This window comes from Phalangium opilio, unplaced genomic scaffold (assembly GCF_054372755.1).
Source record: "Phalangium opilio isolate 3A_F unplaced genomic scaffold, DU_Popi_V2 ptg000089l_1, whole genome shotgun sequence".
NCBI classification, from domain to species: domain Eukaryota; kingdom Metazoa; phylum Arthropoda; class Arachnida; order Opiliones; family Phalangiidae; genus Phalangium; species Phalangium opilio.
In genome coordinates this window covers 2,213,512-2,231,057 of record NW_028324194.1, presented here as the reverse complement: position 1 = coordinate 2,231,057, position 17,546 = coordinate 2,213,512, and the positions used below count along the sequence as shown (strand labels likewise).

At 44.8% G+C, this 17,546-nt stretch overlaps 43 non-coding genes across 43 annotated transcripts; all 43 read right to left on the bottom strand.

The window, feature by feature from the left end:
• Positions 1-258: 258 nt before the first annotated feature.
• On the bottom strand, positions 259-340 carry TRNAS-GCU (transfer RNA serine (anticodon GCU)). Its single transcript has one exon. It is a non-coding gene; the product is annotated as a tRNA-Ser (tRNA).
• Positions 341-545: 205 nt separating this feature from the next.
• Positions 546-627, bottom strand: TRNAS-GCU (transfer RNA serine (anticodon GCU)). Its single transcript has one exon. It is a non-coding gene; the product is annotated as a tRNA-Ser (tRNA).
• Positions 628-2,509: 1,882 nt separating this feature from the next.
• Positions 2,510-2,591, bottom strand: TRNAS-GCU (transfer RNA serine (anticodon GCU)). The gene has a single exon. It is a non-coding gene; the product is annotated as a tRNA-Ser (tRNA).
• A 205-nt stretch (positions 2,592-2,796) lies between these two features.
• TRNAS-GCU (transfer RNA serine (anticodon GCU)) lies at positions 2,797-2,878 on the bottom strand. The gene has a single exon. It is a non-coding gene; the product is annotated as a tRNA-Ser (tRNA).
• A 61-nt stretch (positions 2,879-2,939) lies between these two features.
• Positions 2,940-3,021, bottom strand: TRNAS-GCU (transfer RNA serine (anticodon GCU)). The gene has a single exon. It is a non-coding gene; the product is annotated as a tRNA-Ser (tRNA).
• A 620-nt stretch (positions 3,022-3,641) lies between these two features.
• On the bottom strand, positions 3,642-3,723 carry TRNAS-GCU (transfer RNA serine (anticodon GCU)). Its single transcript has one exon. It is a non-coding gene; the product is annotated as a tRNA-Ser (tRNA).
• A 205-nt stretch (positions 3,724-3,928) lies between these two features.
• On the bottom strand, positions 3,929-4,010 carry TRNAS-GCU (transfer RNA serine (anticodon GCU)). Its single transcript has one exon. It is a non-coding gene; the product is annotated as a tRNA-Ser (tRNA).
• A 764-nt stretch (positions 4,011-4,774) lies between these two features.
• Positions 4,775-4,856, bottom strand: TRNAS-GCU (transfer RNA serine (anticodon GCU)). Its single transcript has one exon. It is a non-coding gene; the product is annotated as a tRNA-Ser (tRNA).
• Positions 4,857-5,061: 205 nt separating this feature from the next.
• On the bottom strand, positions 5,062-5,143 carry TRNAS-GCU (transfer RNA serine (anticodon GCU)). Its single transcript has one exon. It is a non-coding gene; the product is annotated as a tRNA-Ser (tRNA).
• A 61-nt stretch (positions 5,144-5,204) lies between these two features.
• On the bottom strand, positions 5,205-5,286 carry TRNAS-GCU (transfer RNA serine (anticodon GCU)). The gene has a single exon. It is a non-coding gene; the product is annotated as a tRNA-Ser (tRNA).
• A 62-nt stretch (positions 5,287-5,348) lies between these two features.
• Positions 5,349-5,430, bottom strand: TRNAS-GCU (transfer RNA serine (anticodon GCU)). Its single transcript has one exon. It is a non-coding gene; the product is annotated as a tRNA-Ser (tRNA).
• Positions 5,431-5,635: 205 nt separating this feature from the next.
• On the bottom strand, positions 5,636-5,717 carry TRNAS-GCU (transfer RNA serine (anticodon GCU)). The gene has a single exon. It is a non-coding gene; the product is annotated as a tRNA-Ser (tRNA).
• Positions 5,718-5,922: 205 nt separating this feature from the next.
• Positions 5,923-6,004, bottom strand: TRNAS-GCU (transfer RNA serine (anticodon GCU)). The gene has a single exon. It is a non-coding gene; the product is annotated as a tRNA-Ser (tRNA).
• Positions 6,005-6,768: 764 nt separating this feature from the next.
• TRNAS-GCU (transfer RNA serine (anticodon GCU)) lies at positions 6,769-6,850 on the bottom strand. The gene has a single exon. It is a non-coding gene; the product is annotated as a tRNA-Ser (tRNA).
• A 205-nt stretch (positions 6,851-7,055) lies between these two features.
• Positions 7,056-7,137, bottom strand: TRNAS-GCU (transfer RNA serine (anticodon GCU)). Its single transcript has one exon. It is a non-coding gene; the product is annotated as a tRNA-Ser (tRNA).
• Positions 7,138-7,198: 61 nt separating this feature from the next.
• On the bottom strand, positions 7,199-7,280 carry TRNAS-GCU (transfer RNA serine (anticodon GCU)). The gene has a single exon. It is a non-coding gene; the product is annotated as a tRNA-Ser (tRNA).
• A 205-nt stretch (positions 7,281-7,485) lies between these two features.
• On the bottom strand, positions 7,486-7,567 carry TRNAS-GCU (transfer RNA serine (anticodon GCU)). Its single transcript has one exon. It is a non-coding gene; the product is annotated as a tRNA-Ser (tRNA).
• A 205-nt stretch (positions 7,568-7,772) lies between these two features.
• TRNAS-GCU (transfer RNA serine (anticodon GCU)) lies at positions 7,773-7,854 on the bottom strand. The gene has a single exon. It is a non-coding gene; the product is annotated as a tRNA-Ser (tRNA).
• A 205-nt stretch (positions 7,855-8,059) lies between these two features.
• TRNAS-GCU (transfer RNA serine (anticodon GCU)) lies at positions 8,060-8,141 on the bottom strand. Its single transcript has one exon. It is a non-coding gene; the product is annotated as a tRNA-Ser (tRNA).
• A 205-nt stretch (positions 8,142-8,346) lies between these two features.
• On the bottom strand, positions 8,347-8,428 carry TRNAS-GCU (transfer RNA serine (anticodon GCU)). The gene has a single exon. It is a non-coding gene; the product is annotated as a tRNA-Ser (tRNA).
• A 205-nt stretch (positions 8,429-8,633) lies between these two features.
• TRNAS-GCU (transfer RNA serine (anticodon GCU)) lies at positions 8,634-8,715 on the bottom strand. The gene has a single exon. It is a non-coding gene; the product is annotated as a tRNA-Ser (tRNA).
• A 61-nt stretch (positions 8,716-8,776) lies between these two features.
• Positions 8,777-8,858, bottom strand: TRNAS-GCU (transfer RNA serine (anticodon GCU)). The gene has a single exon. It is a non-coding gene; the product is annotated as a tRNA-Ser (tRNA).
• A 205-nt stretch (positions 8,859-9,063) lies between these two features.
• On the bottom strand, positions 9,064-9,145 carry TRNAS-GCU (transfer RNA serine (anticodon GCU)). Its single transcript has one exon. It is a non-coding gene; the product is annotated as a tRNA-Ser (tRNA).
• A 205-nt stretch (positions 9,146-9,350) lies between these two features.
• On the bottom strand, positions 9,351-9,432 carry TRNAS-GCU (transfer RNA serine (anticodon GCU)). The gene has a single exon. It is a non-coding gene; the product is annotated as a tRNA-Ser (tRNA).
• A 205-nt stretch (positions 9,433-9,637) lies between these two features.
• TRNAS-GCU (transfer RNA serine (anticodon GCU)) lies at positions 9,638-9,719 on the bottom strand. The gene has a single exon. It is a non-coding gene; the product is annotated as a tRNA-Ser (tRNA).
• A 205-nt stretch (positions 9,720-9,924) lies between these two features.
• TRNAS-GCU (transfer RNA serine (anticodon GCU)) lies at positions 9,925-10,006 on the bottom strand. The gene has a single exon. It is a non-coding gene; the product is annotated as a tRNA-Ser (tRNA).
• Positions 10,007-10,211: 205 nt separating this feature from the next.
• TRNAS-GCU (transfer RNA serine (anticodon GCU)) lies at positions 10,212-10,293 on the bottom strand. Its single transcript has one exon. It is a non-coding gene; the product is annotated as a tRNA-Ser (tRNA).
• Positions 10,294-10,498: 205 nt separating this feature from the next.
• Positions 10,499-10,580, bottom strand: TRNAS-GCU (transfer RNA serine (anticodon GCU)). Its single transcript has one exon. It is a non-coding gene; the product is annotated as a tRNA-Ser (tRNA).
• Positions 10,581-10,785: 205 nt separating this feature from the next.
• Positions 10,786-10,867, bottom strand: TRNAS-GCU (transfer RNA serine (anticodon GCU)). Its single transcript has one exon. It is a non-coding gene; the product is annotated as a tRNA-Ser (tRNA).
• A 61-nt stretch (positions 10,868-10,928) lies between these two features.
• On the bottom strand, positions 10,929-11,010 carry TRNAS-GCU (transfer RNA serine (anticodon GCU)). The gene has a single exon. It is a non-coding gene; the product is annotated as a tRNA-Ser (tRNA).
• A 205-nt stretch (positions 11,011-11,215) lies between these two features.
• On the bottom strand, positions 11,216-11,297 carry TRNAS-GCU (transfer RNA serine (anticodon GCU)). Its single transcript has one exon. It is a non-coding gene; the product is annotated as a tRNA-Ser (tRNA).
• Positions 11,298-11,781: 484 nt separating this feature from the next.
• Positions 11,782-11,863, bottom strand: TRNAS-GCU (transfer RNA serine (anticodon GCU)). Its single transcript has one exon. It is a non-coding gene; the product is annotated as a tRNA-Ser (tRNA).
• A 341-nt stretch (positions 11,864-12,204) lies between these two features.
• TRNAS-GCU (transfer RNA serine (anticodon GCU)) lies at positions 12,205-12,286 on the bottom strand. Its single transcript has one exon. It is a non-coding gene; the product is annotated as a tRNA-Ser (tRNA).
• A 205-nt stretch (positions 12,287-12,491) lies between these two features.
• On the bottom strand, positions 12,492-12,573 carry TRNAS-GCU (transfer RNA serine (anticodon GCU)). The gene has a single exon. It is a non-coding gene; the product is annotated as a tRNA-Ser (tRNA).
• A 341-nt stretch (positions 12,574-12,914) lies between these two features.
• Positions 12,915-12,996, bottom strand: TRNAS-GCU (transfer RNA serine (anticodon GCU)). Its single transcript has one exon. It is a non-coding gene; the product is annotated as a tRNA-Ser (tRNA).
• A 205-nt stretch (positions 12,997-13,201) lies between these two features.
• TRNAS-GCU (transfer RNA serine (anticodon GCU)) lies at positions 13,202-13,283 on the bottom strand. Its single transcript has one exon. It is a non-coding gene; the product is annotated as a tRNA-Ser (tRNA).
• A 764-nt stretch (positions 13,284-14,047) lies between these two features.
• Positions 14,048-14,129, bottom strand: TRNAS-GCU (transfer RNA serine (anticodon GCU)). The gene has a single exon. It is a non-coding gene; the product is annotated as a tRNA-Ser (tRNA).
• Positions 14,130-14,334: 205 nt separating this feature from the next.
• On the bottom strand, positions 14,335-14,416 carry TRNAS-GCU (transfer RNA serine (anticodon GCU)). The gene has a single exon. It is a non-coding gene; the product is annotated as a tRNA-Ser (tRNA).
• Positions 14,417-15,180: 764 nt separating this feature from the next.
• Positions 15,181-15,262, bottom strand: TRNAS-GCU (transfer RNA serine (anticodon GCU)). Its single transcript has one exon. It is a non-coding gene; the product is annotated as a tRNA-Ser (tRNA).
• Positions 15,263-15,467: 205 nt separating this feature from the next.
• TRNAS-GCU (transfer RNA serine (anticodon GCU)) lies at positions 15,468-15,549 on the bottom strand. The gene has a single exon. It is a non-coding gene; the product is annotated as a tRNA-Ser (tRNA).
• A 61-nt stretch (positions 15,550-15,610) lies between these two features.
• TRNAS-GCU (transfer RNA serine (anticodon GCU)) lies at positions 15,611-15,692 on the bottom strand. Its single transcript has one exon. It is a non-coding gene; the product is annotated as a tRNA-Ser (tRNA).
• A 620-nt stretch (positions 15,693-16,312) lies between these two features.
• On the bottom strand, positions 16,313-16,394 carry TRNAS-GCU (transfer RNA serine (anticodon GCU)). The gene has a single exon. It is a non-coding gene; the product is annotated as a tRNA-Ser (tRNA).
• Positions 16,395-16,599: 205 nt separating this feature from the next.
• On the bottom strand, positions 16,600-16,681 carry TRNAS-GCU (transfer RNA serine (anticodon GCU)). The gene has a single exon. It is a non-coding gene; the product is annotated as a tRNA-Ser (tRNA).
• Positions 16,682-17,546: the final 865 nt, after the last annotated feature.

The window sequence follows — 17,546 nt, the reverse complement described above, 5'->3', positions numbered from 1 at the left end:
TCGCGTGTTTAGAGTCCAATGTATCAGCATTCCATCGCCTTAACCACTCGGCCATCCCTTCCGGGATTTAAAGGAGTTAAATCATTTTGAGTGCATTTGTGTTCAAAACAAAACGGATAAAACGACTGAGGCGAGATTCGAACTCGCGCGGGCAGAGCCCAATGGATTAGCAGTCCATCGCCTTAACCACCCTGTCCTCGATTTAAAACTGGTTCAATTATTTTGCCTGAATTTGTGATTAAAACAATCCGATTAAAACGACTGAGGCGAGATTCGAACTCGCGCGGGCAGAGCCCAATGGATTAGCAGTCCATCGCCTTTACCACTCGGCCACCCCGTCCTTGATTTAAAACTGGTTTAATTATTTTGCCTGAATTTGTGATTATAACAATCCGGTTAAAACGACGGAAGCGAGATTCGAACTCGCGTGTTTAGAGCCCAATGTATCAGCATTCCATCGCCTTAACCACTCGGCCATCCCTTCCGCGATTTAAAGGAGTTAAATCATTTTGACTGCATTTGTGTTCAAAACAAAACGGATAAAACGACGGAGGAGAGATTCGAACTCGCGCGGGCAGAGCCCAATGTATTAGCAGTCCATCGCCTTAACCACTCGGCCACCCCGTCCTTGATTTAAAACTGGTTTAAATATTTTGCCTGAATTTGTGATTAAAACAATCCTGTTAAAACGACGGAGTCGAGATTCGAACTCGCGTGTTTAGAGTCCAATGTATCAGCATTCCATCGCCTTAACCACTCGGCCATCCCTTCCGGGATTTAAAGGAGTTAAATCATTTTGAGTGCATTTGTGTTCAAAACAAAACGGATAAAACGAAGGAGGCGAGATTCGAACTCGCGCGGGCAGAGCCCAATGGATTAGCAGCCCATCGCCTTAACAACCCTGTCCTCGATTTAAAACTGGTTCAATTATTTTGCCTGAATTTGTGATTAAAACAATCCGATTAAAACGACTGAGGCGAGATTCGAACTCGCGCGGGCAGAGCCCAATGGATTAGCAGTCCAACGCCTTAACCATCCTGTCCTCGATTTAAAACTGGTTTAATTATTTTGCCTGAATTTGTGATTAAAACAATCCGGTTAAAACGAGGGAGGCGAGATTCGAACTCGCGTGTTCAGGGCCCAATGTATTAGCAATCCATCGCCTTAACAACTCGGCCATCCCGTCCTCGATTTAAAACTGGTTTAATTATTTTGCCTGAATTTGTGATTAAAACAATCCGGTTAAAACGACGTAGGCGAGATTCGAACTTGCGTGTTAAGAGCCCAATGTATCAGCAATCCATCGCCTTAACCACTCGGAAATCCCTTTCGCGATTTAAACGAGTTTAATCATTTTGGCTGCATTTGTGTTCAAAACAAAACAGATAAAACGACGGAGGCGAGATTCGAAATCGCGCGGGCAGAGCCCAATGGATTAGCAGTCCATCGCCTTAACAACCCTGTCCTCGATTTAAAACTGGTTCAATTATTTTGCCTGAATTTGTGATTAAAACAATCCGATTAAAACGACTGAGGCGAGATTCGAACTCGCGCGGGCAGAGCCCAATGGATTAGCAGTCCAACGCCTTAACCATCCTGTCCTCGATTTAAAACTGGTTTAATTATTTTGCCTGAATTTGTGATTAAAACAATCCGGTTAAAACGAGGGAGGCGAGATTCGAACTCGCGTGTTCAGGGCCCAATGTATTAGCAATCCATCGCCTTAACAACTCGGCCATCCCGTCCTCGATTTAAAACTGGTTTAATTATTTTGCCTGAATTTGTGATTAAAACAATCCGGTTAAAACGACGTAGGCGAGATTCGAACTTGCGTGTTAAGAGCCCAATGTATCAGCAATCCATCGCCTTAACCACTCGGAAATCCCTTTCGCGATTTAAACGAGTTTAATCATTTTGGCTGCATTTGTGTTCAAAACAAAACAGATAAAACGACGGAGGCGAGATTCGAAATCGCGCGGGCAGAGCCCAATGGATTAGCAGTCCATCGCCTTAACAACCCTGTCCTCGATTTAAAACTGGTTCAATTATTTTGCCTGAATTTGTGATTAAAACAATCCGATTAAAACGACTGAGGCGAGATTCGAACTCGCGCGGGCAGAGCCCAATGGATTAGCAGTCCAACGCCTTAACCATCCTGTCCTCGATTTAAAACTGGTTTAATTATTTTGCCTGAATTTGTGATTAAAACAATCCGGTTAAAACGAGGGAGGCGAGATTCGAACTCGCGTGTTCAGGGCCCAATGTATTAGCAATCCATCGCCTTAACAACTCGGCCATCCCGTCCTCGATTTAAAACTGGTTTAATTATTTTGCCTGAATTTGTGATTAAAACAATCCGGTTAAAACGACGTAGGCGAGATTCGAACTTGCGTGTTAAGAGCCCAATGTATCAGCAATCCATCGCCTTAACCACTCGGAAATCCCTTTCGCGATTTAAACGAGTTTAATCATTTTGGCTGCATTTGTGTTCAAAACAAAACAGATAAAACGACGGAGGCGAGGTTCGAAATCGCGCCGGCAGAGCCCAATGGATTAGCAGTCCATCGCCTTAACCACTCGGCCACCTCGTCCTTGATTTAAAACTGGTTTAATTATTTTGCCTGAATTTGTGATTATAACAATCCGGTTAAAACGACAGAGGCGAGATTCGAACTCGCGTGTTTAGAGCTCAATGTATCAGCAATCCATCGCCTTAACCACTCGGAAATCCCTTCCGAGATTTAAACGAGTTTAATCATATTGCCTGCATTTGTGTTCAAAACAAAACAGATAAAACGACGGAGGCGAGATTCGAACTCGCGCGGGCAGAACCCAATGGAATAGCAGTCCATCGCCTTAACCCCTCGGCCATCCCTTCCTCGATTTAACCGAGTTAAATCATTTTGACTGCATTTGTGTTCAAAACAAAACGGATAAAACGACGGAGGCGAGATTCGAACTCGCGCGGGCAGAGCCCAATGTATTAGCAGTCCATCGCCTTAACCACTCGGCCACCCCGTCCTTGATTTAAAACTGGTTTAATTATTTTGCCTGAATTTGTGATTAAAACAATCCGGTTAAAACGACGGAGTCGAGATTCGAACTCGCGTGTTTAGAGTCCAATGTATCAGCATTCCATCGCCTTAACCACTCGGCCATCCCTTCCGGGATTTAAAGGAGTTAAATCATTTTGAGTGCATTTGTGTTCAAAACAAAACGGATAAAACGACTGAGGCGAGATTCGAACTCGCGCGGGCAGAGCCCAATGGATTAGCAGTCCATCGCCTTAACCACCCTGTCCTCGATTTAAAACTGGTTCAATTATTTTGCCTGAATTTGTGATTAAAACAATCCGGTTAAAACGACTGAGGCGAGATTCGAACTCGCGTGTTTAGAGTCCAATGTATCAGCATTCCATCGCCTTAACCACTCGGCCATCCCTTCCGGGATTTAAAGGAGTTAAATCATTTTGAGTGCATTTGTGTTCAAAACAAAACGGATAAAACGACTGAGGCGAGATTCGAACTCGCGCGGGCAGAGCCCAATGGATTAGCAGTCCATCGCCTTAACCACCCTGTCCTCGATTTAAAACTGGTTCAATTATTTTGCCTGAATTTGTGATTAAAACAATCCGATTAAAACGACTGAGGCGAGATTCGAACTCGCGCGGGCAGAGCCCAATGGATTAGCAGTCCATCGCCTTTACCACTCGGCCACCCCGTCCTTGATTTAAAACTGGTTTAATTATTTTGCCTGAATTTGTGATTATAACAATCCGGTTAAAACGACGGAAGCGAGATTCGAACTCGCGTGTTTAGAGCCCAATGTATCAGCATTCCATCGCCTTAACCACTCGGCCATCCCTTCCGCGATTTAAAGGAGTTAAATCATTTTGACTGCATTTGTGTTCAAAACAAAACGGATAAAACGACGGAGGAGAGATTCGAACTCGCGCGGGCAGAGCCCAATGTATTAGCAGTCCATCGCCTTAACCACTCGGCCACCCCGTCCTTGATTTAAAACTGGTTTAAATATTTTTCCTGAATTTGTGATTAAAACAATCCTGTTAAAACGACGGAGTCGAGATTCGAACTCGCGTGTTTAGAGTCCAATGTATCAGCATTCCATCGCCTTAACCACTCGGCCATCCCTTCCGGGATTTAAAGGAGTTAAATCATTTTGAGTGCATTTGTGTTCAAAACAAAACGGATAAAACGAAGGAGGCGAGATTCGAACTCGCGCGGGCAGAGCCCAATGGATTAGCAGCCCATCGCCTTAACAACCCTGTCCTCGATTTAAAACTGGTTCAATTATTTTGCCTGAATTTGTGATTAAAACAATCCGATTAAAACGACTGAGGCGAGATTCGAACTCGCGCGGGCAGAGCCCAATGGATTAGCAGTCCAACGCCTTAACCATCCTGTCCTCGATTTAAAACTGGTTTAATTATTTTGCCTGAATTTGTGATTAAAACAATCCGGTTAAAACGAGGGAGGCGAGATTCGAACTCGCGTGTTCAGGGCCCAATGTATTAGCAATCCATCGCCTTAACAACTCGGCCATCCCGTCCTCGATTTAAAACTGGTTTAATTATTTTGCCTGAATTTGTGATTAAAACAATCCGGTTAAAACGACGTAGGCGAGATTCGAACTCGCGTGTTAAGAGCCCAATGTATCAGCAATCCATCGCCTTAACCACTCGGAAATCCCTTTCGCGATTTAAACGAGTTTAATCATTTTGGCTGCATTTGTGTTCAAAACAAAACAGATAAAACGACGGAGGCGAGATTCGAACTCGCGCGGGCAGAGCCCAATGGATTAGCAGTCCATCGCCTTAACCGCTCGGCCACCCCGTCCTTGATTTAAAACTGGTTTAATTATTTTGCCTGAATTTGTGATTAAAACAATCCGGTTAAAACGACAGAGGCGAGATTCGAACTCGCGTGTTTAGAGCTCAATGTATCAGCAATCCATCGCCTTAACCACTCGGAAATCCCTTCCGGGATTTAAACGAGTTTAATCATTTTGCCTGCATTTGTGTTCAAAACAAAACAGATAAAACGACGGAGGCGAGATTCGAACTCGCGCGGGCAGAGCCCAATGGAATAGCAGTCCATCGCCTTAACCCCTCGGCCATCCCTTCCTCGATTTAAACGAGTTTAATCATTTTGCCTGCATTTGTGTTCAAAACAAAACAGATAAAACGACGGAGGCGAGATTCGAACTCGCGCGGGCAGAGCCCAATGGATTAGCAGTCCATCGCCTTAACCGCTCGGCCACCCCGTCCTTGATTTAAAACTGGTTTAATTATTTTGCCTGAATTTGTGATTAAAACAATCCGGTTAAAACGACAGAGGCGAGATTCGAACTCGCGCGGGCAGAGCCCAATGTATTAGCAGTCCATCGCCTTAACCACTCGGCCACCCCGTCCTTGATTTAAAACTGGTTTAATTATTTTGCCTGAATTTGTGATTAAAACAATCCGGTTAAAACGACAGAGGCGAGATTCGAACTCGCGCGGGCAGAGCCCAATGTATCAGCATTCCATCGCCTTAACCACTCGGCCATCCCTTCCGGGATTTAAAGGAGTTAAATCATTTTGAGTGCATTTGTGTTCAAAACAAAACGGATAAAACGACTGAGGCGAGATTCGAACTCGCGCGGGCAGAGCCCAATGGATTAGCAGTCCATCGCCTTTACCACTCGGCCACCCCGTCCTTGATTTAAAACTGGTTTAATTATTTTGCCTGAATTTGTGATTATAACAATCCGGTTAAAACGACGGAAGCGAGATTCGAACTCGCGTGTTTAGAGCCCAATGTATCAGCATTCCATCGCCTTAACCACTCGGCCATCCCTTCCGCGATTTAAAGGAGTTAAATCATTTTGACTGCATTTGTGTTCAAAACAAAACGGATAAAACGACGGAGGAGAGATTCGAACTCGCGCGGGCAGAGCCCAATGTATTAGCAGTCCATCGCCTTAACCACTCGGCCACCCCGTCCTTGATTTAAAACTGGTTTAAATATTTTGCCTGAATTTGTGATTAAAACAATCCTGTTAAAACGACGGAGTCGAGATTCGAACTCGCGTGTTTAGAGTCCAATGTATCAGCATTCCATCGCCTTAACCACTCGGCCATCCCTTCCGGGATTTAAAGGAGTTAAATCATTTTGAGTGCATTTGTGTTCAAAACAAAACGGATAAAACGAAGGAGGCGAGATTCGAACTCGCGCGGGCAGAGCCCAATGGATTAGCAGCCCATCGCCTTAACAACCCTGTCCTCGATTTAAAACTGGTTCAATTATTTTGCCTGAATTTGTGATTAAAACAATCCGATTAAAACGACTGAGGCGAGATTCGAACTCGCGCGGGCAGAGCCCAATGGATTAGCAGTCCAACGCCTTAACCATCCTGTCCTCGATTTAAAACTGGTTTAATTATTTTGCCTGAATTTGTGATTAAAACAATCCGGTTAAAACGAGGGAGGCGAGATTCGAACTCGCGTGTTCAGGGCCCAATGTATTAGCAATCCATCGCCTTAACAACTCGGCCATCCCGTCCTCGATTTAAAACTGGTTTAATTATTTTGCCTGAATTTGTGATTAAAACAATCCGGTTAAAACGACGTAGGCGAGATTCGAACTCGCGTGTTAAGAGCCCAATGTATCAGCAATCCATCGCCTTAACCACTCGGAAATCCCTTTCGCGATTTAAACGAGTTTAATCATTTTGGCTGCATTTGTGTTCAAAACAAAACAGATAAAACGACGGAGGCGAGATTCGAACTCGCGCGGGCAGAGCCCAATGGATTAGCAGTCCATCGCCTTAACCGCTCGGCCACCCCGTCCTTGATTTAAAACTGGTTTAATTATTTTGCCTGAATTTGTGATTAAAACAATCCGGTTAAAACGACAGAGGCGAGATTCGAACTCGCGTGTTTAGAGCTCAATGTATCAGCAATCCATCGCCTTAACCACTCGGAAATCCCTTCCGGGATTTAAACGAGTTTAATCATTTTGCCTGCATTTGTGTTCAAAACAAAACAGATAAAACGACGGAGGCGAGATTCGAACTCGCGCGGGCAGAGCCCAATGGAATAGCAGTCCATCGCCTTAACCCCTCGGCCATCCCTTCCTCGATTTAACCGAGTTAAATCATTTTGACTGCATTTGTGTTCAAAACAAAACGGATAAAACGACGGAGGCGAGATTCGAACTCGCGCGGGCAGAGCCCAATGTATTAGCAGTCCATCGCCTTAACCACTCGGCCACCCCGTCCTTGATTTAAAACTGGTTTAATTATTTTGCCTGAATTTGTGATTAAAACAATCCGGTTAAAACGACGGAGTCGAGATTCAAACTCGCGTGTTTAGAGCCCAATGTATCAGCATTCCATCGCCTTAACCACTCGGCCATCCCTTCCGGGATTTAAAGGAGTTAAATCATTTTGACTGCATTTGTGTTCAAAACAAAACGGATAAAACGACGGAGGCGAGATTCGAACTCGCGCGGGCAGAGCCCAATGGATTAGCAGTCCATCGCCTTAACCACTCGGCCACCCCGCCCTTGATTTAAAACTGGTTTAATTATTTTGCCTGAATTTGTGATTAAAACAATCCGGTTAAAACGACAGAGGCGAGATTCGAACTCGCGTGTTTAGAGCCCAATGTATCAGCAATCCATCGCCTTAACCACTCGGAAATCCCTTCCGGGATTTAAACGAGTTTAATCATTTTGCCTGCATTTGTGTTCAAAACAAAACAGATAAAATGACGGAGGCGAGATTCGAACTCGCGCGGGCAGAGCCCAATGGATTAGCAGTCCATCGCCTTTATCACTCGGCCACCCCGTCCTTGATTTAAAACTGGTTTAATTATTTTGCCTGAATTTGTGATTATAACAATCCGGTTAAAACGACGGAGGCGAGATTCGAACTCGTGTGTTTAGAGCCCAATGTATCAGCATTCCATCGCCTTAACCACTCGGCCATCCCTTCCGGGATTTAAAGGAGTTAAATCATTTTGAGTGCATTTGTGTTCAAAACAAAACGGATAAAACGACGGAGGCGAGATTCGAACTCGCGCGGGCAGAGCCCGATGGATTAGCAGTCCCTCGCCTTTATCACTCGGCCACCCCGTCCTTGATTTAAAACTGGTTTAATTATTTTGCCTGAATTTGTGATTAAAACAATCCGGTTAAAACGACGGAGTCGAGATTCGAACTCGCGTGTTTAGAGCCCAATGTATCAGCATTCCATCGCCTTAACCACTCGGCCATCCCTTCCGGGATTTAAAGGAGTTAAATCATTTTGACTGCATTTGTGTTCAAAACAAAACGGATAAAACGACGGAGGCGAGATTCGAACTCGCGCGGGCAGAGCCCAATGGATTAGCAGTCCATCGCCTTAACCACTCGGCCACCCCGCCCTTGATTTAAAACTGGTTTAATTATTTTGCCTGAATTTGTGATTAAAACAATCCGGTTAAAACGACAGAGGCGAGATTCGAACTCGCGTGTTTAGAGCCCAATGTATCAGCAATCCATCGCCTTAACCACTCGGAAATCCCTTCCGGGATTTAAACGAGTTTAATCATTTTGCCTGCATTTGTGTTCAAAACAAAACAGATAAAACGACGGAGGCGAGATTCGAACTCGCGCGGGCAGAGCCCAATGGAATAGCAGTCCATCGCCTTAACCCCTCGGCCATCCCTTCCTCGATTTAACCGAGTTAAATCATTTTGACTGCATTTGTGTTCAAAACAAAACGGATAAAACGACGGAGGCGAGATTCGAACTCGCGCGGGCAGAGCCCAATGTATTAGCAGTCCATCGCCTTAACCACTCGGCCACCCCGTCCTTGATTTAAAACTGGTTTAATTATTTTGCCTGAATTTGTGATTAAAACAATCCGGTTAAAACGACGGAGTCGAGATTCAAACTCGCGTGTTTAGAGCCCAATGTATCAGCATTCCATCGCCTTAACCACTCGGCCATCCCTTCCGGGATATAAAGGAGTTAAATCATTTTGACTGCATTTGTGTTCAAAACAAAACGGATAAAACGACGGAGGCGAGATTCGAACTCGCGCGGGCAGAGCCCAATGGATTAGCAGTCCATCGCCTTAACCACTCGGCCACCCCGCCCTTGATTTAAAACTGGTTTAATTATTTTGCCTGAATTTGTGATTAAAACAATCCGGTTAAAACGACAGAGGCGAGATTCGAACTCGCGTGTTTAGAGCCCAATGTATCAGCAATCCATCGCCTTAACCACTCGGAAATCCCTTCCGGGATTTAAACGAGTTTAATCATTTTGCCTGCATTTGTGTTCAAAACAAAACAGATAAAATGACGGAGGCGAGATTCGAACTCGCGCGGGCAGAGCCCAATGGATTAGCAGTCCATCGCCTTTATCACTCGGCCACCCCGTCCTTGATTTAAAACTGGTTTAATTATTTTGCCTGAATTTGTGATTATAACAATCCGGTTAAAACGACGGAGGCGAGATTCGAACTCGTGTGTTTAGAGCCCAATGTATCAGCATTCCATCGCCTTAACCACTCGGCCATCCCTTCCGGGATTTAAAGGAGTTAAATCATTTTGAGTGCATTTGTGTTCAAAACAAAACGGATAAAACGACGGAGGCGAGATTCGAACTCGCGCGGGCAGAGCCCGATGGATTAGCAGTCCCTCGCCTTTATCACTCGGCCACCCCGTCCTTGATTTAAAACTGGTTTAATTATTTTGCCTGAATTTGTGATTAAAACAATCCGGTTAAAACGACGGAGTCGAGATTCGAACTCGCGTGTTTAGAGCCCAATGTATCAGCATTCCATCGCCTTAACCACTCGGCCATCCCTTCCGGGATTTAAAGGAGTTAAATCATTTTGACTGCATTTGTGTTCAAAACAAAACGGATAAAACGACGGAGGCGAGATTCGAACTCGCGCGGGCAGAGCCCAATGGATTAGCAGTCCATCGCCTTAACCACTCGGCCACCCCGCCCTTGATTTAAAACTGGTTTAATTATTTTGCCTGAATTTGTGATTAAAACAATCCGGTTAAAACGACAGAGGCGAGATTCGAACTCGCGTGTTTAGAGCCCAATGTATCAGCAATCCATCGCCTTAACCACTCGGAAATCCCTTCCGGGATTTAAACGAGTTTAATCATTTTGCCTGCATTTGTGTTCAAAACAAAACAGATAAAATGACGGAGGCGAGATTCGAACTCGCGCGGGCAGAGCCCAATGGATTAGCAGTCCATCGCCTTTATCACTCGGCCACCCCGTCCTTGATTTAAAACTGGTTTAATTATTTTGCCTGAATTTGTGATTATAACAATCCGGTTAAAACGACGGAGGCGAGATTCGAACTCGTGTGTTTAGAGCCCAATGTATCAGCATTCCATCGCCTTAACCACTCGGCCATCCCTTCCGGGATTTAAAGGAGTTAAATCATTTTGAGTGCATTTGTGTTCAAAACAAAACGGATAAAACGACGGAGGCGAGATTCGAACTCGCGCGGGCAGAGCCCGATGGATTAGCAGTCCCTCGCCTTTATCACTCGGCCACCCCGTCCTTGATTTAAAACTGGTTTAATTATTTTGCCTGAATTTGTGATTATAACAATCCGGTTAAAACGACGGAGGCGAGATTCGAACTCGTGTGTTTAGAGCCCAATGTATCAGCATTCCATCGCCTTAACCACTCGGAAATACCTTCCGGGATTTAAACGAGTTTAATCATTTTGCCTGCATTTGTGTTCAAAACAAAACAGATAAAACGACGGAGGCGAGATTCGAACTCGCGCGGGCAGAGCCCAATGGAATAGCAGTCCATCGCCTTAACCCCTCGGCCATCCCTTCCTCGATTTAACCTAGTTAAATCATTTTGACTGCATTTGTGTTCAAAACAAAACGGATAAAACGACGGAGGCGAGATTCGAACTCGCGCGGGCAGAGCCCAATGGATTAGCAGTCCATCGCCTTAACCACTCGGCCACCCCGCCCTTGATTTAAAACTGGTTTAATTATTTTGCCTGAATTTGTGATTAAAACAATCCGGTTAAAACGACAGAGGCGAGATTCGAACTCGCGTGTTTAGAGCCCAATGTATCAGCAATCCATCGCCTTAACCACTCGGAAATCCCTTCCGGGATTTAAACGAGTTTAATCATTTTGCCTGCATTTGTGTTCAAAACAAAACAGATAAAATGACGGAGGCGAGATTCGAACTTGCGCGGGCAGAGCCCGATGGATTAGCAGTCCCTCGCCTTTATCACTCGGCCACCCCGTCCTTGATTTAAAACTGGTTTAATTATTTTGCCTGAATTTGTGATTATAACAATCCGGTTAAAACGACGGAGGCGAGATTCGAACTCGTGTGTTTAGAGCCCAATGTATCAGCATTCCATCGCCTTAACCACTCGGCCATCCCTTCCGGGATTTAAAGGAGTTAAATCATTTTGAGTGCATTTGTGTTCAAAACAAAACGGATAAAACGACGGAGGCAAGATTCGAACTCGCGCGGGCAGAGCCCAATGGATTAGCAGTCCATCGCCTTAACCACCCTGTCCTCGATTTAAAACTGGTTCAATTATTTTGCCTGAATTTGTGATTAAAACAATCCGGTTAAAACGACGGAGTCGAGATTCGAACTCGCGTGTTTAGAGTCCAATGTATCAGCATTCCATCGCCTTAACCACTCGGCCATCCCTTCCGGGATTTAAAGGAGTTAAATCATTTTGAGTGCATTTGTGTTCAAAACAAAACGGATAAAACGAAGGAGGCGAGATTCGAACTCGCGCGGGCAGAGCCCAATGGATTAGCAGTCCCTCGCCTTTATCACTCGGCCACCCCGTCCTTGATTTAAAACTGGTTTAATTATTTTGCCTGAATTTGTGATTATAACAATCCGGTTAAAACGACGGAGGCGAGATTCGAACTCGTGTGTTTAGAGCCCAATGTATCAGCATTCCATCGCCGTAACCACTCGGCCATCCCTTCCGGGATTTAAAGGAGTTAAATCATTTTGAGTGCATTTGTGTTCAAAACAAAACGGATAAAACGACGGAGGCAAGATTCGAACTCGCGCGGGCAGAGCCCAATGGATTAGCAGTCCATCGCCTTAACCACCCTGTCCTCGATTTAAAACTGGTTCAATTATTTTGCCTGAATTTGTGATTAAAACAATCCGATTAAAACGACTGAGGCGAGATTCGAACTCGCGCGGGCAGAGCCCAATGGATTAGCAGTCCATCGCCTTTATCACTCGGCCACCCCGTCCTTGATTTAAAACTGGTTTAATTATTTTGCCTGAATTTGTGATTATAACAATCCGGTTAAAACGACGGAAGCGAGATTCGAACTCGCGTGTTTAGAGCCCAATGTATCAGCATTCCATCGCCTTAACCACTCGGCCATCCCTTCCGGGATTTAAAGGAGTTAAATCATTTTGACTGCATTTGTGTTCAAAACAAAACGGATAAAACGACGGAGGCGAGATTCGAACTCGCGCGGGCAGAGCCCAATGTATTAGCAGCTCATCGCCTTAACCACTCGGCCACCCCGTCCTTGATTTAAAACTGGTTTAATTATTTTGCCTGAATTTGTGATTAAAACAATCCGGTTAAAACGACGGAGTCGAGATTCGAACTCGCGTGTTTAGAGTCCAATGTATCAGCATTCCATCGCCTTAACCACTCGGCCATCCCTTCCGGGATTTAAAGGAGTTAAATCATTTTGAGTGCATTTGTGTTCAAAACAAAACCGATAAAACGACTGAGGCGAGATTCGAACTCGCGCGGGGAGAGCCCAATGGATTAGCAGTCCATCGCCTTAACCACCCTGTCCTCGATTTAAAACTGGTTCAATTATTTTGCCTGAATTTGTGATTAAAACAATCCGATTAAAACGACTGAGGCGAGATTCGAACTCGCGCGGGCAGAGCCCAATGGATTAGCAGTCCATCGCCTTTACCACTCGGCCACCCCGTCCTTGATTTAAAACTGGTTTAATTATTTTGCCTGAATTTGTGATTATAACAATCCGGTTAAAACGACGGAAGCGAGATTCGAACTCGCGTGTTTAGAGCCCAATGTATCAGCATTCCATCGCCTTAACCACTCGGCCATCCCTTCCGCGATTTAAAGGAGTTTAATCATTTTGACTGCATTTGTGTTCAAAACAAAACGGATAAAACGACGGAGGAGAGATTCGAACTCGCGCGGGCAGAGCCCAATGGATTAGCAGTCCATCGCCTTAACCACTCGGCCACCCCGTCCTTGATTTAAAACTGGTTTAATTATTTTGCCTGAATTTGTGATTAAAACAATCCGGTTAAAACGACGGAGTCGAGATTCGAACTCGCGTGTTTAGAGTCCAATGTATCAGCATTCCATCGCCTTAACCACTCGGCCATCCCTTCCGGGATTTAAAGGAGTTAAATCATTTTGAGTGCATTTGTGTTCAAAACAAAACGGATAAAACGAAGGAGGCGAGATTCGAACTCGCGCGGGCAGAGCCCAATGGATTAGCAGTCCATCGCCTTAACAACCCTGTCCTCGATTTAAAACTGGTTCAATTATTTTGCCTGAATTTGTGATTAAAACAATCCGATTAAAACGACTGAGGCGAGATTCGAACTCGCGCGGGCAGAGCCCAATGGATTAGCAGTCCAGCGCCTTAACCATCCTGTCCTCGATTTAAAACTGGTTTAATTATTTTGCCTGAATTTGTGATTAAAACAATCCGGTTAAAACGAGGGAGGCGAGATTCGAACTCGCGTGTTCAGGGCCCAATGTATTAGCAATCCATCGCCTTAACAACTCGGCCATCCCGTCCTCGATTTAAAACTGGTTTAATTATTTTGCCTGAATTTGTGATTAAAACAATCCGGTTAAAACGACGTAGGCGAGATTCGAACTCGCGTGTTAAGAGCCCAATGTATCAGCAATCCATCGCCTTAACCACTCGGAAATCCCTTTCGCGATTTAAACGAGTTTAATCATTTTGGCTGCATTTGTGTTCAAAACAAAACAGATAAAACGACGGAGGCGAGATTCGAACTCGCGCCGGCAGAGCCCAATGGATTAGCAGTCCATCGCCTTAACCACTCGGCCACCCCGTCCTTGATTTAAAACTGGTTTAATTATTTTGCCTGAATTTGTGATTATAACAATCCGGTTAAAACGACAGAGGCGAGATTCGAACTCGCGTGTTTAGAGCTCAATGTATCAGCAATCCATCGCCTTAACCACTCGGAAATCCCTTCCGAGATTTAAACGAGTTTAATCATTTTGACTGCATTTGTGTTCAAAACAAAACGGATAAAACGACGGAGGAGAGATTCGAACTCGCGCGGGCAGAGCCCAATGGATTAGCAGTCCATCGCCTTAACCACTCGGCCACCCCGTCCTTGATTTAAAACTGGTTTAATTATTTTGCCTGAATTTGTGATTAAAACAATCCGGTTAAAACGACGGAGTCGAGATTCGAACTCGCGTGTTTAGAGTCCAATGTATCAGCATTCCATCGCCTTAACCACTCGGCCATCCCTTCCGGGATTTAAAGGAGTTAAATCATTTTGAGTGCATTTGTGTTCAAAACAAAACGGATAAAACGAAGGAGGCGAGATTCGAACTCGCGCGGGCAGAGCCCAATGGATTAGCAGTCCATCGCCTTAACAACCCTGTCCTCGATTTAAAACTGGTTCAATTATTTTGCCTGAATTTGTGATTAAAACAATCCGATTAAAACGACTGAGGCGAGATTCGAACTCGCGCGGGCAGAGCCCAATGGATTAGCAGTCCAGCGCCTTAACCATCCTGTCCTCGATTTAAAACTGGTTTAATTATTTTGCCTGAATTTGTGATTAAAACAATCCGGTTAAAACGAGGGAGGCGAGATTCGAACTCGCGTGTTCAGGGCCCAATGTATTAGCAATCCATCGCCTTAACAACTCGGCCATCCCGTCCTCGATTTAAAACTGGTTTAATTATTTTGCCTGAATTTGTGATTAAAACAATCCGGTTAAAACGACGTAGGCGAGATTCGAACTCGCGTGTTAAGAGCCCAATGTATCAGCAATCCATCGCCTTAACCACTCGGAAATCCCTTTCGCGATTTAAACGAGTTTAATCATTTTGGCTGCATTTGTGTTCAAAACAAAACAGATAAAACGACGGAGGCGAGATTCGAACTCGCGCCGGCAGAGCCCAATGGATTAGCAGTCCATCGCCTTAACCACTCGGCCACCCCGTCCTTGATTTAAAACTGGTTTAATTATTTTGCCTGAATTTGTGATTATAACAATCCGGTTAAAACGACAGAGGCGAGATTCGAACTCGCGTGTTTAGAGCTCAATGTATCAGCAATCCATCGCCTTAACCACTCGGAAATCCCTTCCGAGATTTAAACGAGTTTAATCATATTGCCTGCATTTGTGTTCAAAACAAAACAGATAAAACGACGGAGGCGAGATTCGAACTCGCGCGGGCAGAGCCCAATGGAATAGCAGTCCATCGCCTTAACCCCTCGGCCATCCCTTCCTCGATTTAACCGAGTTAAATCATTTTGACTGCATTTGTGTTCAAAACAAAACGGATAAAACGACGGAGGCGAGATTCGAACTCGCGCGGGCAGAGCCCAATGTATTAGCAGTCCATCGCCTTAACCACTCGGCCACCCCGTCCTTGATTTAAAACTGGTTTAATTATTTTGCCTGAATTTGTGATTAAAACAATCCGGTTAAAACGACGGAGTCGAGATTCGAACTCGCGTGTTTAGAGTCCAATGTATCAGCATTCCATCGCCTTAACCACTCGGCCATCCCTTCCGGGATTTAAAGGAGTTAAATCATTTTGAGTGCATTTGTGTTCAAAACAAAACGGATAAAACGACTGAGGCGAGATTCGAACTCGCGCGGGCAGAGCCCAATGGATTAGCAGTCCATCGCCTTAACCACCCTGTCCTCGATTTAAAACTGGTTCAATTATTTTGCCTGAATTTGTGATTAAAACAATCCGGTTAAAACGACTGAGGCGAGATTCGAACTCGCGTGTTTAGAGTCCAATGTATCAGCATTCCATCGCCTTAACCACTCGGCCATCCCTTCCGGGATTTAAAGGATTTAAATCATTTTGAGTGCATTTGTGTTCAAAACAAAACGGATAAAACGAAGGAGGCGAGATTCGAACTCGCGCGGGCAGAGCCCAATGGATTAGCAGTCCATCGCCTTAACCACCCTGTCCTCGATTTAAAACTGGTTTAGTTATTTTGCCTGAATTTGTGATTAAAACAATCCGATTAAAACGACTGAGGCGAGATTCGAACTCGCGCGGGCAGAGCCCAATGGATTAGCAGTCCATCGCCTTTACCACTCGGCCACCCCGTCCTTGATTTAAAACTGGTTTAATTATTTTGCCTGAATTTGTGATTATAACAATCCGGTTAAAACGACGGAATCGAGATTCGAACTCGCGTGTTTAGAGCCCAATGTATCAGCATTCCATCGCCTTAACCACTCGGCCATCCCTTCCGCGATTTAAAGGAGTTAAATCATTTTGACTGCATTTGTGTTCAAAACAAAACGGATAAAACGACGGAGGAGAGATTCGAACTCGCGCGGGCAGAGCCCAATGTATTAGCAGTCCATCGCCTTAACCACTCGGCCACCCCGTCCTTGATTTAAAACTGGTTTAATTATTTTGCCTGAATTTGTGATTAAAACAATCCGGTTAAAACGACGGAGTCAAGATTCGAACTCGCGTGTTTAGAGTCCAATGTATCAGCATTCCATCGCCTTAACCACTCGGCCATCCCTTCCGGGATTTAAAGGAGTTAAATCATTTTGAGTGCATTTGTGTTCAAAACAAAACGGATAAAACGAAGAAGGCGAGATTCGAACTCGCGCGGGCAGAGCCCAATGGATTAGCAGTCCATCGCCTTAACAACCCTGTCCTCGATTTAAAACTGGTTCAATTATTTTGCCTGAATTTGTGATTAAAACAATCCGATTAAAACGACTGAGGCGAGATTCGAACACGCGCGGGCAGAGCCCAATGGATTAGCAGTCCAACGCCTTAACCATCCTGTCCTCGATTTAAAACTGGTTTAATTATTTTGCCTGAATTTGTGATTAAAACAATCCGGTTAAAACGACGTAGGCGAGATTCGAACTCGCGTGTTAAGAGCCCAATGTATCAGCAATCCATCGCCTTAACCACTCGGAAATCCCTTTCGCGATTTAAACGAGTTTAATCATTTTGGCTGCATTTGTGTTCAAAACAAAACAGATAAAACGACGGAGGCGAGATTCGAACTCGCGCGGGCAGAGCCCAATGGATTAGCAGTCCATCGCCTTAACCACCCTGTCCTCGATTTAAAACTGGTTCAATTATTTTGCCTGAATTTGTGATTAAAACAATCCGGTTAAAACGACTGAGGCGAGATTCGAACTCGCGTGTTTAGAGTCCAATGTATCAGCATTCCATCGCCTTAACCACTCGGCCATCCCTTCCGGGATTTAAAGGAGTTAAATCATTTT